Source organism: Galeopterus variegatus, unplaced genomic scaffold (assembly GCF_000696425.1).
Source record: "Galeopterus variegatus unplaced genomic scaffold, G_variegatus-3.0.2 Scaffold167, whole genome shotgun sequence".
Classification (NCBI taxonomy): domain Eukaryota; kingdom Metazoa; phylum Chordata; class Mammalia; order Dermoptera; family Cynocephalidae; genus Galeopterus; species Galeopterus variegatus.
Window position 1 is genome coordinate 176,977 of NW_007726278.1, and position 23,944 is coordinate 200,920.

The 23,944-nt window shown below is 39.5% G+C and overlaps 1 protein-coding gene and 2 pseudogenes across 2 annotated transcripts in view; 1 reads left to right on the top strand and 2 right to left on the bottom strand.

Moving 5' to 3' along the window:
* UBAC2 (UBA domain containing 2) overlaps positions 1-23,944 on the top strand; it is a 174,165-nt gene that overhangs the window by 46,805 nt on the left and 103,416 nt on the right. The gene's annotated exons all lie outside the window — the stretch shown is intronic.
* LOC103610674 lies at positions 10,457-13,437 on the bottom strand (annotated as a pseudogene).
* On the bottom strand, positions 13,826-14,196 carry LOC103610621 (annotated as a pseudogene).

Consider the following 23,944-nt stretch of genomic DNA (forward strand, 5'->3'; position numbering starts at 1 on the left):
AAAAAAAAAAAAAAAAAAAAAAAAAAAAAAAAAAAAAAAAAAGAAATGGTCATTTGACTTTTAGCAAACAATCTCCGAGAGAATAGAACATCCTTTTCTTTTCCTGTTTCTCACTGATGAGTTGATATTCCCAAGGAAGTGTTTTGTAGCTGGAGTCTGTCAGCCTGGACATGTAATTGTAGTGCCTGGGAAGATCTCTTGAAAAGACCTGTACAGGCACTCAAAAATGAAGATATCCAAGTGGTCAATAAACATGCAAGTCTGCTCAACTTCATTAGTAATCAGGAAAAAGAAAAACCCACAGTGAGATATTAGCCACTCACCCAAATGCCTGCAGTGAAAAAGACTGCAATGTGAAGTGTTGGTGAAAATATTGATTAACCAGGAACTCTTGTACATTGCTGGTGGGAGTTTTAATGTGGAAAACAGTTTGATATTAAGTGCTAAAATGAAGATACATGTAAAGCTATGACTCAGAGTACACTCATAGGTATAAAATCAGTAAAAATGCATGTTTGTGTGCACCAAGAGACATTAAAAAAATTTTAATTATTTACAGTAATTTCACATTAGGAGCAGCCCAAATGTTCAACAGCTGTAGAATGGCTCAGTCAGTTATAGTGTCAACATAGAATGGAATGCTGTTCACAATAAAAACAAATGATATACAAGGCATATACAATATGGACAAATCTCATGTATATAGTGTTAAGTTAAAAAAGCCAGACATGAAGGAATTCATATGTATGAATCCATCTGTATGAATTTCAGAAAGCAGGTCAAACTAAAATAAAATGTTTAGGAGTTCTTGCTTAGATGGTAAAACTTGTTGGTGGGGTGTGGGAGCATGTAATAATGAGGGAGGGACACCAGACAACTGGATGGTAGGACTGTGGGACTATTGCTTTGTTGTTTCTAGAAACTGGGAGAGAGACCCCTGTCAAGTCAGCTACTTTTTGAGAAGAGTAGTGATTTCTGTTGAGAGACTGTAAGCCTGAGGTTCCTTTATAGGAAGAAACCAAGGGAACAATACCCTGATCTCAGGCTCCTTCTAGCCTAAATCTCCTCTGAGGCTCCCATTAGCAGGACTCAGCTGGAAGCCAGGAACCCTGAGCCTTTGGGTAGAATTTGTACCCACCAGCCTCTGGGACAGAGAGTAGGGTGGAGAAGGGAAAAACAAATAGGTTTTTCAGCACACTGTACTTTCCTGTATGTGTTTTCCATTTCGTATTGAAAAAGGCCTTTGAAAGAAAGTGTGTGCTTTGGGATTGGCAAAAACTGGGTTCAAGTGCATCTCTGCTTCTTGTAAGCTGTTTCCATTAATAATTTTTTTTTTTTACCACCTTGAGTCTCAGTTCTTATCTATGAATTGCCTCATACCACATAGCTAGAGTAGAATGCGTGCCATGGACACCAAATACTGACTCTCTTTTTCTCTCTCTTATCTGAAACATCCCTTTATTTCTTCACAGCATATTTAAGTTGTTCCTTTCTTTTTTTTTTTTTTTGTCTTTTTGTCTTTTTCCGTGTCCGGCAACGGATCGCAACCCTCAGTGTCGCCCCCGTACCAGACCGGGGACCGGCAACGGGATCGCAACCCTCGGCGTTTAAGGGATCCTGCAAGTTTTCATATCAGGTGTTTACATTTTTGTTTTGGTCAAGACATTTTCTTAATTTCTCTTTTTCTTTTTTTGGTTATGAATATTCATGAGATACAAAGCTGATTGTCATCCCACATGCCCAAGATTTGAAGGTCAGATCCATGCTGGCAGCATGTCCATTACCACAAATTGCAATTGTACCCTGAATCTCCCACCCAATTATCCCCAACCTCCCTAACCCTCCCCCCCTTCCCCCCACTATACTTTGTATAACAAAGTATGTTCTCTCCCTCTACAAGTCCAATGCACCACTGTGGTCTTTCTTTCCTTCCTTGTTTCTCTCTTAGCTCCCAATTATGAGTGAGTACATGTGGTATTTATCCCTCTGTGATTTTCTTATTTCGCTCAATATGTTTCTTCAAGCTCATCCATGTTGTTGCAAATGGGAGAATTTCATTCTTTTCGTAATAACTTCGTATAGCATACATTACCCAGTGCGCCACCGGGCCGGCCCTAAGTTTCTTTAGACAGGGATTGGATAGCTGTGTGGAGCCCTGCATGTGCCACTAATTAATTAACCAAGTTAGGTCATTTCTCTGATCATCACTCTCCCCAATTGGAAGAAAAGGGAAGTTGGACGAGGCCTTCTCTAAGGGGCCTTTCACTTCTGACATGTATAATTTCAAACAATTCCTCTCCTCAACTATTTCCATTGCAGTGAGTATTTTATCTTTGGTCTCCTTCTGAATTTCTGTAGGATTGTAGACTAGAGCTGTCAGGATAGGACATGGGGGTCTGAGCATGGAAACCTTAATGTGTCCAGAATCCATTTAATAAAGCCTCATCCCAGGGAGGTAAGCCTAGAATATGTCTACTGGTGTTTGGGCCTACTCTAAACTCAAAGTGCCCAGTGTCCTGATGGGGGATCATGTTAGTTCCTGACCTTTGCCTTGCTTTTATCATATGTCTTTTATTGTGTTGTTCTTTAGTGTGTTTTTTTATCTTATTTTAAATTTATTTATTTATTTTTGACCGGTAAGGGGATCGCAACCCTCGGCATGGTGTTGTCAGCACCACGCTCAGCCAGAGAGTGCACCTGCCATCCCTATGTAGGATCCGAACCCGCGGCCTTAGCGCTACCAGCACCACATTCTCCCGAGTGAGCCACGGAGACGGCTCTTAAATTTATTTTTAAGTCAACCTTTTGGAGACATTATAATCAGCCTGCAGAAGAAGACATAAAAATTGTTCATCCTTTTTTTTCTTGATAATAAAACTGCATTGACCTGGATTACTCAGAAGAGTTGTTTGCCAGAACTCTCTCTTATGTTTATAAAATAAGTCTAGCACCAGTGACAAATCAGTTGAATTTTTGCAGCAATGTTATCTTCTTATTGCTAATACTTTTCATACGGATATACTTTATGAGAAGTTTATGACTTTCAACTCATACAGCTTCTTGCCATCAGCATACCATGCAGTCTAAACAGAATCTTAACAAAAAAGGAAGGAAGGAGGTAGATAGCACCACCCTTAGAGACCCGCAGGGCAGCTGCTGGGGTGCTTCTGTGGATGCAGGGGTACAGACTCATGGGTTGCTTCTTCCTGCCTCTGGTATAGGGTTTATTCTTCTCACGTTAGTCTGACACTTTATTTTAAGATCAGTAATAATAGGTTTTGTTTTTGTATTCTTGGTGCATGTCTTGTTGATAAGGACCTGGCACATACATCTTCAAATATTTCAGTGCACCTAGCATAGTGCTTCACACAGTAGGCCCTTAATAAATAGGCTTACTGATTTGACTAGTGTTTGTGTTTTTCTATAAGAAAGTTATGCCATGTCTCAAAAAATGATTGGCTAATTGTTTCCAGGTAAATATAATCACAAAGACAAAAATAAAATTTTTATTTTATAATCAAATACAAGAATGAGACAAAAAAGAAATAGAAAGATTAGGATTGGCTGTGTAGAGGCCTTAAGGTGAACATGTCTGGGCAAGATAAAAAGGTATCATATCTGAGAAGTATTGCAATTTATTTAGTGTAGGAGTACTTACATAGTTAATTGAGCACGAACTAGTTTTAGATTTCTTATATATGTTATCCAGTTTTCCATACTGATGGATGTTTCAAGGCTGCTTTGACATAAGTCCCATGCTTTTACTGCCACCTGCAGGTGACTAGTGGGTGCTGGAGTTCTTTATCTGACTTGACTTGTTGAAATTGAAATAAATTTTTTTTAAAAGCTATTAATTGGAAGATAATAACAATATTTTAATGTTAATGTATAAATATTTCTATATTATTTAGTGTTATGTAATAGACATTGTCTTCATTCCTCTACAACATGCTGGTTATAGATTTTCTGCTCTCATTGGAAGCGTCCTGTCCTCTATAGGACTATATATTCCTATGCTAGGGCATTGAGAAGATTCCATTTTTAATATTATTTGTGCCTGACATTCTATTAAGTGTTACATGTAGGGCCGGCCCTGTGGCTCATTTGGGTGAGTGCAGTGCTGATAGCGCCGAGGCCGCAGGTTCGGATCCTATATAGGGATGGCTGTGCGCTCACTGGCTTAGCATGGTGCAGACCACACGGTGCCGAGGGTTGCAATCCCCTTACCAGTAAAAAAAAAAAGTGTTAAATATAAAGGTGACCTTAGAACAAATTTGGCATGTTTTTAAACATGCATTTATGTATATATAAAACACATAAAACTTATCATTTTGATTATTTTTAAGTGTACAGTTCAGTACTGTTTTCATTCACATTGTTGTGCAACCAATCTCCAGAACTTCTTTCATCTTCCCAAACTGAAACTGTATCCATTAAACTGCAACTCCTCATCCCTCCTCCCCCATCCTCGCAACCACCGTTCTTCTTTCTGTCTCTATGAATTTGGCTACTCTAGATACCTCATGTAAAGTGGAATCATATAGTATTTGTTTTTTTGTTACTGGTTTATTTCACTTAGTATAATGTCCTTAGGGTTCATCCATGTTGTAGCATGTGTCAAAATTTCCTTTCTTTTTAAGACCGAATAATATTCTGTTGTATGTAGATATCACATTTTTTTTTACCATTGGGCTCTTGGGTTGTTTCTGTCTTTTGGCTATTGTGAATGATGTGGCTTTGAACATGAGTATACAAATATCTCTTCAAGTCCCTGCTTTCAGTTCTTTTAGGTAGATACCCAGAAGTGGAATTGCTGGGTGTCATGTGGTAATTATATGCTTAATTTTTTGAGGAATGGCCATATTATTTTCCCTAGTGGCTGCACCGTTTTACATTGCCTCCAGCAGTGCACAGGGTTGCAATTTCTCCACATCCTCACCAGCACTTGCTATTTTCTTTCTTTCTGAGAGTAGTCATGCTAATGAGTGTAAGGTGATGTCTTCTGGTTTTGATTTCCATTTCCCTGATGATTAATGTTGTTAAGCATCTTTCATGTCTTGTTGTCCATTTGTATATCTTCTTTGGAGAAATGTCTATTCAGTTTCTTTACCCATTTTTTAGTCAGGTTGGTTGTTTTTGAGTCATAGGAGTTCTTTATATATTCTAGTTATTAAACCTTTATCAGATACATGATTTGCAAATATTTTCTCTTATTCTACAGGGTGACTTTTTACTCTGCTGATTGTATCCTTTGACAGTTTTTTGTCATAGTTTTAGGTCTGCCCATTTACCATATTCTGATGATGAGGATGAATTTAAAAGCTTTACATTTGTGAATGGTAAGGGTAAGGCAGGATAGGTTTTCCTGATAAAATCAGTGGGTCCTTTCAGGACCTTTCCCAATGGCTTAATCTGAAGCAGTATTTCCCTACAGTCGTCATCACCTTTACTTCATCCAGGAGGCTGTAAAATGGGGAACAAAGAAACTAGCTCTTTTCCAGAATCAGCTCACTTCTGAATCTTCTACTTGCTAGTGCTGTTTTCTTAAGCTGTGAAAACAATCTGCCTTTATTGTAACAATAATATAAAAATGAAAGAATGACATTTACCTTTTTATAGCATTCTTATTCCCTGCTCTGTTCTGATTAATATTTTATCAGTGATTAATATGAAAATATAGTGTGTTTGCTCATCACATTTGCAAATTACAAAAGCTAGGAGGATATTATGGTAAGGTCTAAGCTCCTATAACAAAGAAATCCTGAACACAGTGGCTCAGAGAACACAGATGTCTATTTCTCTTTGGTGGGTGGGCAGGCTGGTGGAGCAGCTCTGTCCTTTTCAGCATGTGCCCTCCAAGGTGGCTCCCATTGTTTCCATTTCCAGCTGGCATGGAGGAAAAAAAGGATGTGCAGGATAAGGGATTGCCTTTTCCCAGGTGCCTTAGAGGTTGCAGATGTCATTCCTGCTCCCAAACTGTTGGCAAGAACTTGGTCACATGGCCACACCTAATAATAGGGGAGGCTGGGGAATGTACTCTTAGTGGGGCACTAATGTCCCTGGAGATGAGGGAGCACGGGGCTTGGGGGGAGCTGATGCAGTCTCTTCAAAAGAGCAATAGCAGTAACACATTAGCTGGCTCAGCAAGCTGGAGTTATGGGCTTCGTAATCAACATGCAAAACACAGAAGGTGAGACAGAACGTCAAGTCTTCCTCCTGAGCCTAAAAACTCAACTGTGGAAGCATTGAATGGCAGAGTTGTTTTGGCTTGTGAAATGGCATCATGGTGTGACTGCTACTTAACACCTCTTGTGGTCTTGGTTGCCATCAGGTTGCGACAGGGATGCAAACCTGCCACAGGAGTGATGGGCAAGAAACAGGCAACACTTATCCTGGAGAGGAGAGGCTGGGGCAGAAGGACTGTCTTGAGCTGTGGAAAGGACTGCCCTGTGAGAGAGGAATTAAAAATGGGGGGACCATAGCCTAGTATGAATTAAGACCACCAGAGATGATATGGGATATAACTTTGGGCTTGGTATAAGGAGTCACTTTGCAGCATTAACTGTCTCAAGATGAAGTGATCTGTATTGGGAGGTGCTGAATTTGACATTGAGGATACTCAAGCAGTGGCTCGGAAAGTATGAGGCAGAGATGTTGTCAGGAAATCCACACATTGGTAGGTAACATGAATGAAGGACATCTCTGATTCTATGTGCTGCTTCTTGTTATAATTGTTCTATTTTATTATTTTTTTTTTAGTTTTGATATTTTCTTGTACATGTTTGTGGGGTACAGTGTATTGTTTCAATACATGCATATGCTGTACAATGATTCACTTAGGGTAGATAGCATAGCTTTGTACGTGTTAGTCCACCACTTCTCCTTCCCACCCGTTACACTAGTCACTACTTCTATGAGAACCACTTTTTTTTTTTTTAGATTCCACATGAGTGAAATCATGCGGTATTTGTATTTCTGTGCCCGACTTACTTAACATAATGGTTTCCAGTTCCATCCATGTTGCTGCAAAGAATAGGATATTTCTTTGTATAGCTGAATAATATTCCGTTGCGTATATATACCATATTTAAAAAAATCCATTCATATGTCGATGAGCATTTAGGTTGATTCCATTGCTTGGCTATTGTGAATAGTGTTGTGATGAACATGGGAGTGCAGGTGTATTTTTAATATGTTGATTTCATTTCCTTTGGCTATATACCCAGTAGTGGGATAGCGGGGTCATAAAGTAGATCTCTTTTTAGTTCTCTGAGGACCCTCCATACTGTTTTCCACAACGACTGGACCAATTTACATTCCCACCAATGTAGGAGGGTTCCCTTTTCTCTGCATTCTCACCAGCATTTGTTATTTTCTGTCTTATTCATAATAGCCACTCTAACTGGAGTGAGATGATAAGTCACTGTGGTTTTAATTTGCATTTCCTTGATGATTAGTGATTTTGCACATTGTTTCATGTGCTTTTTGGCCATTTGTATGTCTTTTGAGAAATGTGTGTTCAGGTCCTTTGCCCATTTTTTAATTGGGTTATTTGGGGTTTTTTTTGCTGTTGAGTTGTTGGAGTTCCTTATATATTCTGGATATTAGTCCCTCTTCTGATGTGTAATTTGCAAGCACTCTCTCCATTCCGTAGGTTGTCTCTTCACTTTGTTGATAGTGTCCCTTGCTGTGCAGAAGCTTTTTAGTTTGACGTAGTCCCTTTTGTGTATCTTTGCTTTAGTTGCCTGTGTCTTTGTAGTCTCTCTCAACAAAGTGTTGCCCATTCCCATTTCATATAGTGTTTCCCTATGTTTTCTTCCCCTATGTTTTCTAGTAGTTTCACAGTTTCAGGTCTTAAATTTAGGTATTTAATTCATTTTGAGTTGATTTTTATGTATGGTGAAAGATAGGGGTCTGGTTTCAGTCTTCTGCATGTGGACATCCAGTTTTCCTAGCACCATTTATTGAAGAGGCTGCCCTTTCTCCACTGTTTGTTCTTGGCACCTTTGTCAAAAATCAATTGGCTATAAGTATGTGGGTTTATTTCTGGGCTCTGTATTCTGTTCCATTGGCCTATTTGTCTATTTTTATCAAATGCCTTTTCTGCATCTATTGAAGTGATCATATGGTTTTTGTTTTTGTTTTTTTTCCTTCATCTCCTTGGTTAAATTTATTCCTAATTTCACTTTCTGGGCAGCTATTGTGAATAGGATTGCTTTCTTGATTTCTTTCTCAAGTATTTTGTTATTGATATATTGAACTATTGATTTTCCTATGTTGATTTTGTATTCTGCCACTGTACTGAATGCATTTATTAGTTCTAGTAATTTTTCTGGTGGTGTCTTTATAGTTATCTATGTATATGATGATCATGTCATCTGCAAATAGGGATGGTTTCACTGCTTCCTTTCCAATTTGGATGCCCTTTATTGCTTTCTCTTGCCTTTTTGCTCTGCCTGTTGACTTTTAGTACCATGTTGAGTAAGAGTGGGAAAAGTGGCATCCTTGTCTTTATTGTGTTGAGGTGCATTCCTTCTATGCCTAATTTATTGAGTGTTTTTATCATAAGGGGTGTTGGATTTTATCAAATGTTTTTTCTACATCTACCGAAATGATATGTTTGGGTTTTTTTTCCCTTCATTCTGTTGATGTGTGATGTGTCATGTTTATTGATTTGCATATGTTGAACCATCCTTGCATCTCTAGGATGAATCCCACTTGACTATGGTGTATGATCTTTTAAATATTTTGTTGGAGTCTGTTTGCTAGTATGTTATTCAGGATCTTTGCACTTGTGTTCATTAGAGATATTGGTCTGTAGTTTTCTTTTTTTTGTTGTGTCTTTTTCCTGTTTTGGTATGAGGTTAATGTTAGCTGTGTAGAATGAGTTTGGAAGTATTCCCTTCTCTTCAGTTTTTTGGAAGAGTTTGAGAAGAATTGGTGTTAGTTCTTCTATAGATGTTTGGTAGAATTAAGCACTGAAGGCCTCTGGTCCTGGGGTTTTCTTTGTTGGGAGACTTTTTATTACTGCTTCAATGTCATTACTTGTCATTAGTCTGTTTAGGTTTTCTAGTTCTTCATGTTTCAACCTTGGTGAAGTTGTATGTGTCCAGGAATTTATCCCTTTCTTCTAGGTTTTCCAGTTTGTTGCATGTAGTCGTTCATAGTAGTCTCTTATGATCTTTGGTATTTCTGTGGTATCAGTTGTAATGTCTCCTTTTTCAATTCTGATTTTATTTATTTGAGTTTTCTCTCTTTTTTCTTCATTAATCTAGCTAAAGGTTTATTGATTTTGTTTATTTTTTCAGAAAACCAACTCTCTGTTTCATTGTTATTTCTCTCCATCTATTGATTTTGGATTTGATTTGTTCTTGTTTTTCTAGTTCCTTGAGGTGTAATGTAAGGGTGTTTATTTGAAGTCTTTTTTTTTTTAAAAAACTTCAACCATCTTTATTTCTAAACTCATGCAGGGTTAACTCGTTAACCTGGCTAATAGCAAAAACATCTCTAACAAGATCAAAGATGGAGGTGCAGACCCAATAAAGATTGTCTCTTTAAAAAAAAGGTTGGAAAAATATATGTATCTGCATAAATACTTTTTCAAAAAGTAAAATTCTCCAATGTTGTAGAAAAAAATTTCCCAAAGTGATTTCGGTCCATAAAAAACAGAATTTGGCAGTTTGTGTTGCCTTAAAAACCCTAACTCAGGATAACCCTAGGAGGAAATCACCCATTTAAAAAGAAAAAAAATCCCCTTTCTCCTCTCTCTTGTTCAACTTCCACCACTTATTCCAAGAAACACCCCCAAAATTACAGGATAAACAAGATACAACTCATTGCTCTTCGCCTCTACCTGTTAAGGCTCACACCAAGGACTGTTCCTTAGGAATCTTCACCTCTACTATAATCGGGGAATCGATCCCTAATTTCTGGGCCAGATTTCTAGAAACTTTCGAAACATCGCCCTGCTTCCTTCAAGGAGGAGCCTAAGGGCCCCTTGAAAGATTAAGGGGGCAGGCAGTGCTCCTGGAATGCTTGTGGGCTGTGTGGGGGATGGAGGGGCCTCCTAATAACAAAAACAGCCAACACCTTATAAGCTGAAGTCTAACCTACCAGGTAAAAAGTAGCAGTGGGTACCAAACTACTTTCTGTACAAAAAGGTGTGCATCTCCCCCTTTTACTCATAAACATTAGGGAGCTGAAGAGAGCCAGGTGAGTATTTGACCTCATCTGCGTTTTAGGCTAAAGCCATGGTACAAAGAAAGACATTCAGTCTATGCTATTTCTGCCATTCATAGCAGCCTGGTTCACAGCTTCTTTCCAGAAGCTTTTTCTCCTTATGCAGAGTACTTAAGTATTAATAGGGAACTTTTCCATTCAACTTCAGAACTGACAAATACTTCAATAGCAGTTTCTTAAAACCACCAATGGAGACAGACCACCCCTCAGTTCAGGATCACAGCTCCTTCAAGTTGATGGGCTTCTTGCCAGACTTCTGCAGCAGCTCGTTGGTTTTTGAAAATGTCTGCATCCGAAGAACCCTCTGTACAGGGACAACGGGGATGGATGAGCAGTCTGCAGTACATGGTGGCTGCTTCCTGTCAGTGGCACTGCCCTTCTTCTGAGTTTAAGAGCTCTAGAGCAAGAAGACAAGGCCATTCGAATTTCGATTTAGCCAGGACACAACCGCATGGTAAACTGCTCCCAACCTCTCTCCTTATGAGAACTGGCTTGATGAGCCAAACAGTGAGTAGCAGAGCACCTTGTTTGGCCCACCCAGATGAATCTCTGTGGCCGGGATGAACAAAACCATGATGTCGGTATATGGCTCTTCATAAATGTTTTCCAAACTGGGCGGAGGTGGAACAGGTCTTTTGTACACTAAAGCAGAGCCCATGAGCTTGACTGGGTCCGTGATCTGGATCCTGTCCCAGGATGACAACCGTCACATACACATTTGGGTCCATGTGAACACTGCTGTGGGGGTGGGTAAACAGTGTGATGTTTTCCTTTTTCTGCGACAAACCCGCTTCCCGAACTCTGCTGAGGTGCTTCCTCCACGTCTCACCTGAGCCACGGCACGTGGCGGGCCGCGATCTGAGCAGGGCCGCGGCCTTGTTCCTCCGGATGTGGACCGCTGCTCCGGGCGAGGACGGCGGTGTGCCCGGCTTGTCCTGCCCAGCCCGGGCCTTCTGGGCGGGCTGTCCGCTGCGCCCCCGCTCCCCCGCTCTCCTCTGCTCCGGCTGCCACGCCGGGCCCGGGGCCCGAGTCGGCCGGCTCGGGGACAGAAAGGAGAAGAGCGTCTTGGGCCGATGGTCCAGGAGCCGAGGAGGGCGTGAACGCCCGCCGGGCCGTCCCTACTCGGTGCCCGGCCGAAGCCTTCCGTTCTGAAGCAGGCATTGACTGCTGTGCACATTCCTCCCAGAACTGCTTCTGCTGTGTCCCAGCAGAAGGTTCTGGTATGTGGTATTTTCATTTGTCTTGAGGAATTTTTAAATTTCCTTTTTGATTTCTTCTTTGACCCATTGGTTGTTTAGGAACATATTGTTTAATTTCCGTGTATTTGTATGGTTTCTAGTCTCCCTTTTGTAATTGATTTCTAGTTTGTTTTATTGTGGTCAGACAAGGTAGTTGATATGATTACAGTTTTCAAAAGTTTATTGAGATTTGTTTTGTTTTTGGCGGCTGGCTGGTACAGGGATCTGAATGCTTGACCTTGGTGTTACAACACTGTGCTCTAACCGACTGAGCTAACTGGCCAGCCCTGGAGATTTGATTTGTGACCTAAGGTGTCTATTCTAGAGAGCGTTCCATGTGCTGCTGAGAAGAATGTGTATTCTGCAGCTCTTGGATGAAATGTGCTGTATATGTTCATTATATCCAGTCAGCATAGAGATTAATTCTGTTGTTTCCCGGTTAATTTTCTGTCTGGGTGACGTGTCCTTTGTTGAAAGTGTGTTAAAGTCCCCAACTATTACTGTGTTGGAGTCTATTTCTCCTGTTAGGTCTAATAATAATTGCTTTATATAAATGGGTGCTCCGAAGTTGTGTGTGTATATATTTAGAATTGTTACATCCTCTTGTTGAATTGATCCCTTTATCATTATATCATGACCTTCCGTGTCTTTTTTTACTTTCCTTGACACGATGTCTATTTTATCTGATACAAGTGTAGCTACTCCTGCTCTTTTTTGGCTTCCATGTGCATGAAATATCTTTTCCATTCTTTCACTTTCAGACGGTGTGTGTCTTTATAGCTGAAGTGAATTTCTTGTAGGCAGCATATTTTTGGTTCTTGTTTAACAATCCATAGAGCTACTCTGTGTCTTTTAATTGGGGCATTTAATCCATTTACATTTAGAGTTATTATTGATATATAGGGACTCGTTACTGCCATTTTGATCTTTTTTTCCTTGTTTTGTTGATCCTTTTTCCAGTCTTACTGTCTTCCTTTGTGATTGAGTGGTATTCTGTAGCAGTGTATTTTGATTTCTCACTATTTATTTTTGTGTGTTTCTTATACATTTTTGTGTTATGGTTACCTGAGGCTTATAAAAAAGATGTTATAATATAACCAGTTATTTTATACTCATAACAACTATAATATCTAAGAAGAAAGAAGAAGCCAAAGCTAACTCTACACTTTGGTGCTCTTCCCCCACTTTATGACAATTTGTTGTTTCAAGTTATATCCTTTAATATTGCCTCTTACATGGTTGCTGCATATGTTAGTGTCTTGTTAGGTTTGTCCTTTAGTCTTCATACTAAGGATGTAAGTGGTTTATTCACCACCCTACAATGTTGGAGTATTCTGAGGTTGTCTGTGAACTTACTTAACTAATGAATTATGTACCCTCAAATGTTTTCTTACTGCTCCGTAGTGTTGTCTTCTCTCAGGTTGAAGAACTTCCTATAGCATTAATTGTAATGCAGGTTTAGTGTTGATGAACTCCCTTAGGTTTTATTTGTCTGGGAAAGACTTTATTTCTCCTTCATGTTTGAAGGCTAGTTTTGCTAGATAGAGAGTTCTTAGCTAATAGTGATTTTCCTTCAGCACCCTGAATATTTCATCATACTCTCTTCTGGCCTGTAGGGTTTCTACTGAGAAATCTGCTGAGAGAGGTATTGGGGCTCTGCTGATATTGTGTGTTTCTTTTCTCTTGCTGCTCGGTATTCTTTCTTCGTCTTTGGTTTTTGATAATCTGATTATGATGCGCCTTGGGGTGCTCCTCCTCGGATTGAATTTGACTGGCGATCTCTGAGCTTCCTGTACCCGGATGCTGACATCTTTCGCAACACTAGGAAATTTTCAGCCATTGTTTCCCTGAATACACTTTCTACATCTCTCCCCTTTTCCTTCTCCTTTGGGTATGCCAATTGGGTGAGGTTATTTCACTTTTGGCGACCTCTGAGCTTCCTGTACCCGGATGCTGTCATCTTTCGCCACACTAGGAAATTTTCAGCCATTGTTTCCCTGAATACACTTTCTACATCTCTCCCTTTTTCCTCTCCTTCAGGTATGCCAATTATGTGGAGGTTATTTTGCTTGAGGGAGTCCCATATTTGCTGTATTTCTGTTTTATTTTTTCTTCTTACTCTTTCTTTTTGCTCTTCTGATTTGATAATTTCATATGTCCTATGTTCAAGTTCACTGAGTCTTTTCCTCTGTTTGATTAAGTCTGCTGTTGGAGCTTTCTATTGAGTTTTTCAGTTGAGATAAGGTATTATTTCTAGAATATCTGTTTTTTAAAATTAATTCAATCCCTTTGTCAAGTTTTTTTTTTTTTTTTTTTTTGTGGTTTTATAACTATTTGACAATCAGCAGTTAGTTCTCATCCACATTGACTGTCTGCACATTTTTGGGAGTGGTAACAGGTACATAGGTAACCAAAGTATAGAGCTTGTTTGATGAATCTTCATCCTCATACGTTTTCTGAATAACCGCACATGGATACAGTATGGGATGTTCCTTATTCCTTTTGCCCAGACAGCTTTGTTGGGCCTGGTATCAATGCATACATCTGGAGTCCCCATCTCCTTCATGACAAATTTCCGGATCTCTTTGAGTGCCCAGGGGGCACGCTTCTTGAAACCCACTGCATGGATACGCTTGTGGATGTTGATGGTGTATTCTCAGGTCACCACCTCATTGATGGCAGAACGGCCCTTCTTGCCATCCTTCTTTGCAGGAGCCATCCTGCCGGGACCAAGTTCCTTTGTCAAGCTTCTCATTCTGCTCCTGGATTGTTTTCCAGATATCATGTAGTTTTCTATCTGCATTTTCTTGTGACTCCCTGAACATCCTTAAGAGGGTTATGCTGAATTCTCTGTCTGACATTTCATGGATCTGCTGTTCCTCTGGGTCCATTGCTGGTGTTTGGTTTGTTTCCTTTGTTGGTGTCATATTTCTCTGTTCTTTCTTGATCTTTGTGTCTTTATGTTGATGTCTGGGCATTTGAGGAGACTACCACCTCTTCTAGGTTTTATAGGTGTTCTTTGGTGGTGTTAGACCTTTCCTGATTAGTATCAGAGCTTTGTCTCTGTTCTGTAGTTTTGGTTAATTCCAAAATTGGGGGACTTCCTGTGTGGACCAGCACTTGAGCCCTGCGATTGTGCTAAGTTGCTGCTTTGCTGCTGACTCTCTAGAGAAAGCTTTTTGTGTGGATTGGATTTTAATTGTTGACTTTTTAATCACTTCCAGATCTTGTGAGGTCAGATACACCTGGGCTGTGTGGAAATTAAGGCCCAGGACTGAGTCTTCCCAGCAAACTGCACCTCCTGCAGTTCTGTGGCCCTGACCAGTCTCCACTTGGTGGGCCTGTGCTGATTGGAAGGCAGATCAGCTGCCCGCACTGCACCCCAAATGTTCTTCCAGCAGGCCAGCCTCCATCCCACACTCCAAATGCTTCCTGGGGGGTGGGCCTTGCAGCCTCTGGGTGGCTCCTTTCTTCAGTTGGCTGTGGCCCCTCACTCCTATGTGGGTCCACAGGAACACTGTCAGTGGTCTCCCTGGTCTGGGGGCTGGTATAGTGTGGTTCAAGGCCCTCTTTTCCCCTTCAGATTCCAGGCAACTTAATGCAAAGGGTTCTGCTACAGCTTTTGCTGGCTCCTGCTCTGTGTGCTAAAGCTCTTCCCACCCCTCGCAGGGCCGGCCCTGATGTGGCCAGGGCTTGAAACAGTTGGAATTGTTTCTTCTTCTCCCACGACTTTCCCTGCCTTCACTAATGCCAAGGCTCTATCCTCCACCTCCCCTGAGCTCCAGCAGTCCCAGGTTGGCAGTCTTTGCTTTTTAGTAGTTGTATATTTGTCAGTTGTGGGGACCATCTATTCCACCGTCTTGATCTATGCTCCTTTTCTTTATTGTGGGATTCATGGGTAGGCTTAGAGAAGTAGAGAAATTAATCAGAATCCAAGAAAGGACATTGTTTCTCAGGAAGTTATCAACCTGATACTGATACAGCAGAACTTGTTCCAGGAGACAGTTCAGTGCATTATAGAGTTATTGCATTAGTGAAATAAGCTATTTCTAAAACAAAGAAGTTTGATATTTTTTCTGTATAAGTAAATGATTGCTTTCGTTTTCTTATAAACAAAGTATATTTTCAAATATTGAAATACATACTTCTAGAAAATCTTTATAAGTACTTAAAGAGGAACAGAATGAGAAAATCCTGACCTGTTAAAAGTAAGAGCTAAATAATGAGTTGTAGGGTGACATCTTTGAAGCATTTATAAAATATCTAAAATAAATTATTTTATATATTACTAAGAATTGTTACAGAATTTTAATATTGACTGTCAGCTTCCATGTTAAAGCTATTTTCCCTTTCTGAAATGTGCACAATCAGCAGTTACATAGGCTTTGCCTGAGGTCACACTCTGAGCCACTAGATGGCAGTGTTAGGCAGGACTTGATAAAAGCTGTAACCCTAGTCTAAAAGAAGTTATTACATGGGGCTCAAACGGTGAAACATTCTAGTGACACAATAAAGGTATTATAGTTTATACAAACAGCTTTGACGGTTTGGATACCCAGTGACTATTTTAAAAACATGTATGCTATAGTTAGAATTAAAAACTGGTATCATCTGTGTGTGTTTATTTTTTCCTAAACCCCACAATTAAGTATTTCAGACACCATTGGTGTAACAATTGTGGAACTCCTATAATAAAAACCTAAGGATAATATTAGTTTTTGATTATTAGTGGACTCAATGCAGTACAATTCCAAATTTTAACACTGCAAGGTGAGGTGACACGCTATTTGGCCCTAATAGTAATTGTAAGGCAAAAAATACTCATTGTTATCTGAAAGTTATTGGGCTAACCAAAGAGAATTGCAAACAGAGATTTTTGTCAAGGGAATATAGTAATATTATTTCACGTTTTGTGCCTCTTTGAAGTCTTGTATGAACCATAAGCTGTGCTTTTATCAGATTGCACGAATATCTAAATGTTAATAAGAATACAATTGGAATTAGCAGAGGTAAATATTCTAATCCTATGTTGCAGTCATCAGCCTTTTTCTTCCCAAATAATGTACCTTAGCTAATTCTTGCTCACAGATGAAGTGGTACATTTTAATACCTACTTTTTGTATTTTGATATCAATATCCAAAGGTACAGGTGTCAATAATAGGTAGAATATTCTCAAAACCCAGAAAGTAAGTAAGTAGGGGACAAGAGTTTGTACTCAGAAATACAGTTAGAAAGAAATTGCTGGTTGATGGTGTGGACATGCACATGAGTTCTAAGGAAGGATAAAAATAAAGAACAGGAAGCTGAACTATGAAAGGTGATTTTTACTCCACTGTGTACTTTTAATAACAGAAATGTGCTGATGTTTTATGGTCAATTTTTCTTTGAAAAGTTTATTTTAGTTATTTTTTAGGAGAAAAGGGAAGAATTTGCAAAGTGAGGAAAGGAGTATCTTGACCCTCTGTTGTGTAAAGTAGCCATTTAGTAATGTTTGAGCATGCGTGCATGACTGAATGACTGAGAGAATTCTACCTCATATTTTACAGGAGTGTTCAGCTCCCTTCTAATTTCCCCATCTCTGTTTGCATTCTCTTTTTCATTCAGTAAATATTTATTGAGCACCTACTTTATGATAGGCATGGTTTGGGGCATTAAGGATCCTGTACTGATCAAAACAGACAAAATGTCCTCGTTGACTTTACATTATGCATGGGGGTGAAAGGCAGTAAACAAAATTAAAAAGTACAATACAATTATGTAATATGTCAGATGATAATATATGCTATGCAAAAATAAATAAACCAGGGAAGGGAATGTCAGGGTGTGTGAGTGGGGTTGCAGTTTTAACGAGTATAGTCAGGAAAGGCTTCAGAGATCAGGCAACATTTGAGTAGAGGCCTGAATGAACCATGTGGAGGTCTTGGGGAATAGTATTCCAGATATTAGGAACTGCCTGAGCAAAAGCCCTCAGGTGGAAGCATGGCCTCAGGCAACTGTATAGCTGGAGGAATGAGTGGGAGGTGGAGGTAAGAGATGAGGCCAGGGAGAGAAGAGAGGTCACAGGGGCTTACAGGCCCTTGTACAAACTTTGGCCTTTACTCAGAGGGCAATGGGGAGCCATTGCATGGTTCTCTCGGTCTGTACTATTTTTTCATTATGGTTCCTGTTCCTTTAAAAAAGAATTTAAGCATTTTACACATATTTATAGTGTTCAGATTTTTACTTCTGGCTCTCAGGTTATCAGATTCTCCCTCAGGGTAGTCTGTTGTCTCTTGTTGTTTGTAACTCGTTATTGTGAGCTCATATTCAGTGGATTTTGTTTGCAGTTGCAGTTCCCATGTGCCCTAGTGAAAGTATCTCTATAGAGTAACTTTGTGTTTACTACTGCTGGGTCCTGAGGGAGTCCTGTCTTAGGTTAGCTTTTATGTTATTTTTTTTTTTTTAACCTTGGAGCTATCAGTAGGTGAGGATAAATCTAAACCACAAATTTGGGTGTGGTGTAGGCCTTGGATTTTAATTTTTGTTGCGACTATTCTTTTTCTTTCCCAAGGCTATTCTATAGGCTCAGTTTCTTTGCTGCTTCAGCAAACTGTGAAGGGAGTATTCTTAGCCTTCTCTGTAAATGACACAGATCTTTGATTATCTGGACTTAGTCCCTCCTTGAGCAGCTTGAAGCCATGTTCTCTGTCTCTGGTAGGACTACACATACTAGCCTGTAACCCTAGGGACTTGTATCTAAGTCGAGTTCCTATGTGGTCACTGAAGCACCTCATGTTTTGATTCTGGCTTGGTTTCTGATATCTTGGTTTATTACTGAAATTTTTAAGTGTACACAACAGTGGAGAGAGCACTACAGTAAACCCCATGGTTCACCATCACTCAGCTTCAGCCATGATAAACTCATGGCCACTATGTTTATCTGTAACCTTACTCACTCTTATGTGATTGTGACAGGCCTGTAATAGACTCTCTTTGTCATAGAAACCCAAGAGCAGAAATGTAGGGTCATAGGATATGTGTGTGTCTTAGCTCAGGCTGCCATAACAAAATACCGTAGACTGGGTAGCTTGCACAACAGAAATTTATTTTCTCACAGTTCTGGAGGCTGGAAGTTCAAGATCTGGGTGCCAGCCTGGTTAGGTTCTAGTAAGGGCCCCCTTCCTGGCTCACAGACGGCCTCCTTCTCACTGTGGCCTCACATGGCTGCGAGAGAGCAAGCTCTGGTCCTTCTTATAAGGACATTGATCCCATCATGGGGGTGGTCCCTTCTTCATGACCTCATGAAACCTAGTTACCTTGCAAAGGCCCCACCTCCAGCTACCATCACATTGGAGGCTAGGGCTTCAACATATGAATGGGTGAGGAGACACAATTCAGTCCATAACAGAGTGTGTATGTGTTGTGTATACATTATGTATGTGTGTGTATCTGTTTCTTGGCTGTCTATTTTATCCCATTGGTCTATTTATCTGTTCATGCTCTAATATATATTTTTTAACTATTCTTTGTGGTATGTATTACCTATTAAAATATGATACTCTTTGTTTAGCTATTTCAAGATTAACCTAACTATTTATGCCTTGTTCTTCAATACAAATTTTAAAATAAGCTAATCATTTATCTTAAATTCACCTGGAAATTGAGATTGCATTGAATTTGTAGATTGATTTGGGAGAGAACTGATACCCTTGTTAAGTTTTCTCATCCAAGAGCATGGAATATATTTATTTATGTGTTGTTTATTAGATTTGAAAAAATTTTTGTACAGGTCTTTTTTATCCTAGATACAATAGTCTTTGTTACGGTGAATTATATTTATTTGTTATGTTTCCTAAATGTAGTTATTTTATTGCTGGAGTAGAGAAATGCTGTTGATTTTCTGAATTGACCTTGCATTTGACAAACATAGTTAACTCTCCTGTTTCTTGATTCTGTTCATTTTTCTAGGTGACATGTAAGTGTATGTTTAACTTTTTAAGAAACTGCCAACTATTCTCTAAAGTGTCTGTAACATTTTGCATTCTGATCAGTAATGTAGGAGAGTTCCAGTTACCTGGCATCCTCAGGATCATGGGATATTGTCAATTAAAATTTTTGTTATTCATCCTAATGGGTGTGTAGTGGTATCCAGTGTCATTTTAATTTGCATTTCCCTAATGACTAATGATGTGTTGAGCATCTTGGGCTTATTTGCTATTTGTATATCTTTCAAATCTCTTGCTCCTTACTGTATTTAATTTGTTTGTTCTTTTATTACTGAGTTCTGAGGGTTCTTTGTACTCTGGATTCCAGTTCTTTATCAGGTGTGTGTTTTTCACATACTTTCTACCAGTCTGGCTTATGTTTTCATTTTCTTAACAGTGACCTTTGAAGAGCATGGTTATAAAGTTTGATGAAATCTCGTTTATCTGTTTTTTTAAAGTTCATATTTATTGTGTACTGTTTAAGAAATCTTTGCCTAACCCAAAGTTACAAAAATTTTGTCCTAGAAGTCTTATAGTTTTAGGTTTTCCATTTAGATGTATGATCCATTTTGAGTTAGTTTTTAAATGGTGCAATGTATACATCGAAGGTCATTTGTTCATATGTGGACATCCAACTGTTCTATCTTCTTTTATTGAAAAGAGGATCCTTTTTAATAGATTTGTCTTGGAACCTTTGTCAAAAATCACTTGACCATTTCTATTTCTGAACTGTTTATTCAGTCCCATTGACACATATGTTTATCCTTTTGTCAGTATCACATTGTCTTGATTATCTGGCTATTCTGAGTCTTGAAATAAGGTATTATAAGCCTTCAGACTTTTTTCTTTTTGAAAATTGCTTTGCCTAATCTAGTTCTTTTGCTTTTCATTATGAATTTTAGAATTAGTTTGTTAATTTCTACCAAAAAAGCATGCTAGGAATTTCATTGGGATTGCATTGACTCTATAGATCAATTTCAGGAAAATTGACATTTAAACAATTTTCTGTTCTGTGAACATGGTATATCTCCATTTATTTAGGTCTTTTTAAAAATTTGTCTCATTAGTGTTTTATAGTTTTTAGCATACAAATTTTGCACATTTTTTTAGATTTATATGTAAGTATTTTATGTTTTTCAGTATTATAGCAAACAGTACTTAAGTTTTTAAAAATTTTCCAATGGTTGCTTGCTAATATATAGAAATAAAATTAATTTTATTTCATGTAGGACTTATTCTAGGAATGCTGACATAGTTCAATATAAAGAAACCTATTAGCATATATCATGTATTTCATTATATTAATAGGTTAAAGGCAGCAAAGTGATCATTTTACAGTTCAAATATAATCAGGTCATGCCTGTGCTAAAATACAATGATGGCCTCTATTTCTTTTTTTTTTAATTTTAATTTTAGTTGTAAAAATAAAAAAACCCACATAATATTTAGCATCTTCACCATTTTTAAGAGTATATTTAATTAGTGTTAACTATATTTACATTGTTGTGCAACAGATTTCCAGAACTTTTCGTCTTGAGTCTTTGTGTAAGGCAAAGCTCTGAGTCCTTGTATACCTGACAATGTTTTTTCATTTGCTATCACTTTTAAATAATAATTTGGATGTATATAAATTCTTTTTTTTTCTTTTCTTTCTTTTTTTTTCTTCCTGACTGGTAAGGGGATCACAACCCTCAGCACTGTGGGGTCCGCACCATGCTCAGCCAGTGAGCGCACCGGCCATCCCTATATAGGATCTGAACCCGCGGCCTCGGCGCTACCAGCGCTGCACTCTCCCGAGTGAGCCACGGGGCCGGCCCTGGATATAAATTCTAAGTTGAGGTTCTTTTTCTTCAATATCTTATTGAATCTCTTGTGTCTTTTCAGAAATGTGATGTTGATCTGATTCTTGTTACTTTGTAGTTTGTTTATTCTTTGCCTTTGGAAGTTTTCAATATTTTCTCTTTTGTTCTTACCATCTCACTGTAATGTGTCCAGGTATAGATTATCTTTATCTAAACTGTTTGGCTCTCTAAGAGATCTTTAACTGAAATATTTTTTGTATTCTTTTTTTTTTTTCCTTTTTGTCTTTTTTACTGACCAGTAACGGGATCGCAGCTCTCGGTGTCGCTCCCGCACCACGCTCAGCCAGTGAGCGGGAACCGGTCTCCACATGGGATCCAAACCCTCGGCGGGAGCGCCCCCCCCCCCCGCGGGGGGGGGGGGCGCCCCCCCCCCCGGGGGGGGGGCGCCGCCGCACTCCCAAGCGGCGCACTCTCCAGTGCGCCACCGGGCCGGCCCTATTTTTTGTATTCTTTAAGTGACTTATTTCTTTAAATATGTTCTCTCTAGGGCCGGCCCGGTGGCGCAGTGCTACAGTGCGCCGCTTGGGAAGCGCGGCGGTGCTCCCACCGAGGGTTCGGATCCCACATACAGACCGGCCGCTCACTGGCTGAGCGAGATGCGGGAGCAACACCGAGGGTTGCGATCCCGTTGCTGGTCCCGGTCCGGTACGGGCGCGACACAGGGTTGCGATCCGTTGCCGGTCACGGAAAAAAAATAAATAAATAAAAATAAATAAATAAATAAATATGTTCTCTCCATCTCCTCCCCCTATTCAGCCTTTTATTCCGACTCTGGGAAAGTTCCTCTGTCTGTTATATTTCCAGCTTGCTAATTTGATTTTCTACTGTATTTATCCCACCTATTGTGTTTTTTATATTTAATATTTCCACATAGTCTGATTTCATATTTTTAATATTTTTTTATCTCTTCTATTAGTGTAGCTATTAATACATTTTATTACTTGGAGTTCATCTGTTCTAAAAATTCTTTTGTTAGTATTATTGTTGTTTGTTGTTTCTCTTCATTGTGATTGTGTTCCAAGGTTATCTAGTGATTTTGGCCTCTGAACTCATGTTCCGTGAGGGGTACTAAAGTACTTTGGCGATGTCAGCTCAAGTAAGAGGGGGAATGAGCCCCCTGGATGGCGAACCCACAGGCAGTGCAGAACCTGTTATCCAGTGCTGTTTGCTGAGATTCCAGCAGCATCTAGTCTAGTTGGAGATTCACCTTTAAACTCTTACTAATAAGCAATGTTTAGAAGAAGCAGTTTCTTTATATGGTAATTTGCCTGTCCTGGAGGGAAAGGAGAGATGTAGAGGAAGAAACGGGTGAGGGAATGCTATCTCTTGTCACTTTTTGCAGTATGGTTGTTGGCAAATTTAGTGGGGATCTGATTATTAATACTTTGTGACAGATTGTGATGAGGTGCTTTGGAGTGATTGTTTTCATCTGTTTGGATTGTACACTTGGTGCGGGCCCTGTCAATCAGGAGACTTCTGTATTTCTCTTTCTAAATTTTTCCTGAATTATTATTATTATTTTTTTTTGTCTTTTTCCGTGTCCGGCAATGGATCGCAACCCTCAGTGTCGCCCCCGTACTGTACCGGACCGGGACCGGCAACGGGATCGCAACCCTCGGTGTTGCTCCTGCGCCTCGCTCAGCCAGTGAGCGGGAACCGGTCTGTATGTGGGATCCGAACCCTCGGCGGGAGCGCCACCGCACTTCACAAGCGGCACACTATAGCAGTGCGTCACCGGGCCGGCCCATTTCCTGAATTATTTTGATCACCTCCCCTTCTATTTCCTGTGTTCTCTCTTCTTGGATATCATATTACCTGGATGTTTAGCCTCCTGAACAGGTCTAGTTTTACTGTTTTTTCTCTTATTTATTTTTATTTTTTATTTTTTTCCTCTCTGTATTTTTGGTCTTGCTGGGAGATTTCCTGAGGTTTGTCTTCCAACTCTTCTAATTAATATTTTTAAACAAACTTTTATTGAAGGACATGTACATGGGAAAATGTACGTATCATAAGTTCAGAGCTCTTTGAATTTTTACAAAGTGACACCTTTCTAAACACCATCCAGATAAAGAAGTAGATCATTACCTGTGCCCTAAAAGTCCCACTTTTGCTGCCTCATAGTCACTGCTTCTTTCCAAAAATTTGAGTTTTAACACCCTGGTGTAGTTTTTTTTTTTTTTTTCCTTTTTGTCTTTTTTACTGACCGGCAACGGGATCACAACCCTCGGTGTCGCACCCGCACCGCGCTCAGCCAGTGAGCGGGAACCGGTCTCCACATGGGATCCGAACCCTCGGTGGGAGTGCCACCGTGCTCCCCAGCGGCGGACTCTCCAGTGCGCCACCGGGCTGGCCCACACCCTGGTGTAGTTTTGTCTGTTTTAAACTTTATACACATAAAAGTGTAGACTCTTTTGCGTCTAGCTTCTTTCTTTCATTAATATGTCCAGTTTCATCTGTGTTGCTGCACATAGCTGTAGTTTATTCTTTTTCATTATTGGTGTGGGGTTTTGTTGTATGAATATACTACCATTGATCTGTTCTACTGTTGATGGACATTGAGATTGTTTATAACTTAGGACTATTACAAATACGGTAGCAATGAATATCCTTAAACATATCTTTTGTTGCATGTATGTATAC